The sequence below is a fragment of the Haliaeetus leucocephalus genome, unplaced genomic scaffold, assembly GCF_000737465.1.
Source record: "Haliaeetus leucocephalus isolate CR32 unplaced genomic scaffold, Haliaeetus_leucocephalus-4.0 Scaffold284, whole genome shotgun sequence".
NCBI classification, from domain to species: domain Eukaryota; kingdom Metazoa; phylum Chordata; class Aves; order Accipitriformes; family Accipitridae; genus Haliaeetus; species Haliaeetus leucocephalus.
In genome coordinates this window covers 6,323,681-6,326,578 of record NW_010972720.1, presented here as the reverse complement: position 1 = coordinate 6,326,578, position 2,898 = coordinate 6,323,681, and positions in this window count along the sequence as shown.

The following is a 2,898-nucleotide window of genomic DNA, read 5'->3' as shown; positions in this document are numbered from 1 at the left end:
GGTGAAGGTGAAGAGAGCGGACATGACCGCCAGGTGTGAGTAGTCCCGTTTTACCTGCAGCTTTCAGTCAGCTTCTGCCGCTGCGGAGTCGTTAGCGGGGCGGGGAGCGGCGCTGCGAGCTGGCTCTGAAGGCCGCGAGGGTCCCTCAGGCGTGCCTCCTCCTGCTCCCGTGGGCTGTGTTTGTTAGCACTGATTAACGCCCTTCTTCGGTCAGGCTTCCCCCCCGTGTTTATTCGCTCTTCCCAAAATGTTCTCTTGACCCTGGAGACGTCGAGGAGTCTGTCTCGAGGACGTGTTGCGGCTGTCACGGATTACACTTCTTGCCGGTATAGGCCGTCATGTCCTGCACTGTTTTCAGTCCTGACCCTGAACCTTCCCACGTTTTCAGGAAGTAACACAAAAGATTTTTGAGCATGCAGTAAAGTGCAGAAGTTTTACGTTTCATGCTGAAGCCTTACCCTTTGCACCATCCTCTCATTTTCTTGTGATGTTTTGGCATACAAAATCTGATACTACTAAGTCTCTCGAAACGCACCTTTCCAAAGGCATTGTGTCTGACAGGAGGGGGATCCGAGCAAGTTATATTGCAATAAAATGAATATACACATTAAATTGTTTGCAGATGGCTTGCATATTTCTCTTCCAAATAGTCTCGTGAGCTATATCTCCAACAATTTATTTCTAAAGAGCAGTTTTCATCATGAAGTGAGGTTTGTACCAATAGCATAGTGACGGGCTGTGTGCCGGGAAGGCAAGTTTATGTCTGGTACACAAGAGTGTGCTCCATAGTCAAGCTTTTCTCCCTGTAGCAGTTGATGGAGTGAGGCATCTAATTAATTCATGTTCTCCAACTGCAAGAAGCAGCAGTTTAGACTGTTCTCGCCTGTAACAAGAGCCACCTGATTTAGCTTTAAAGAAGAGCAAAATGATTTGTGATAAACTATTACTTAGGGAAGCTGGGTGACATTTTATCCTGAGGAATCGTTTCAGAGAATTTTAAATAAGGCGTCGAAGAAGTTTAGCCTTTTAAAACCCACTTACCTGCCAACAAATCTCCCAATTTTGACAGAGTATCCTGTCTTTCCCAAGGCTGTTGCAGAATTTGTGTCAAATGTTGGCCACAGCAAATATAATAGGAAACAAAACTAGAAATATACATTTTAGCTATATACTTTTTCCTACTGGGAGAATGATAAACCAGACAGAATTACTAAAAGGTTGAGATTTCATCCCCACGTCTCTTTCAGACATTTTTCTGATCTTTACTACATGAATAATAATGGGTAAGCACCAGGAAAAAAAAAAAATCTTGTGCGAGTCTTGAAACATCCTGAAGAGACCTGTATGTTTTGCAGTATGTTGCATTTGTATTTCAGGAACCTGAAAAAAAGTGGGGAAAAATACATCATCTGGCAAACTTAGAAAAAACAGCATCAGAGATGATTGAATTCAAGGGTAAAAAGAAAAAAAAAAATTTCCAAGGCCCCTTCTGTCTGACATTTCTACCTATAGGTGAGTGGCCAGCACTAAAAGAGTACCCATACTAACCCTGTAGATAACATTTCAGGATGGCATGATCTAGAGTAGTGGTTAAGCACCAGCACAGGTTATATAGTCTTCATCCTTGGATATTTTTGGAGCCTAACTGGATGAGGCCTGGCACAACCTGATCTGTCTTTGAAGCTGGCTCTGCTTTGATGGCCTCCAGAGGATCCCTTCCAGCCTGTGTGTTTTTCTACAATTCTGTGAATACGTGATCTGTGCCAGATGGCTCCATGGCTAGTCCTACAACAAAATTAGTGTGTTGAACTTCACTGACTTTGTCTGACCACCCTGCAGATCAGCATCTGACGTGATGGCAGTCTGCAAGTAGTATTTTCTTAAGACCCCAGTTCATAAAAGTATTTAAACATATTCGTAACTTCCAACTCGTGCAGCTGCTAAGCTGGTATCCTACATGACAGTGATTTTCAGATGGCTACGTCTAAGATGTTGAGTCATTGTAGTTGTAGATGGACAGCTTTGCCCAAGTCACCAATGCGTTGGCAAGTTCATAAAAATGAATGAAAACAAAGTTGTAGGCAGTACTTTCAAAACATTCTTTATTACGCTGATGTCACTCTGGCCAAAAAACCCAGGAAGTCTGCAACTCAGTGTGTTCATGTTCTTAAGAGGACACCTTCATCTTAAAATACGTAACGCCAATAAAACCAGCTGCCTCTTTTTTGTGTATTGCAACAGCTCAGATTAATGAAGCTAAGCCTCAGATCATTTTATGCTACATGTCTCATTTTTGCACAATAGCTTTAGAAAGTCAAAATAACCTAGTTACTTTCACTTCCATCAGCAGTAAACCACTGACGCTTTATTGTATGGTGTTCATTGCTGTCACTTGTGAGTGACTGAAGCCTCATCAATTGAATTCTTTCATATAATATTAACAGATAACACTTACTGTACAGGCAAAAAACACTACCTGTATACCAGTGCAAAAGGACCTGGATTAATGTAAGTGATACTATATTCTTTAGAAAGATGTTGGCTGTTTTGAGGGGTTGTGTTTCTGCTTATAGCAAATTTGAATGGCTGTATTGTTCTGCCACCTCATGAAGAAATAAAGCTGAGAAACAGAGATTTCCCCTACAGAGCAGAAAAATAAAGCAAAAATGTTCATGAAAAATTAACATGTTATTTTAAATTAAAAATTAATTACAATTAATGTTAATTTAAAAATAACAATTTGACATCACTTTTTTCCCGGCAAGAAACTATGTATGCACCACTGGTAAAGAAATAACCAAGAAAGTCTTTTTAGAATAATTAGTAACATCAGTTACAGGTGGTTTCTGTGCTAAAAACTTGCTGTTTGTCACTATGGGGGAAGCAGTATCTAAGGTA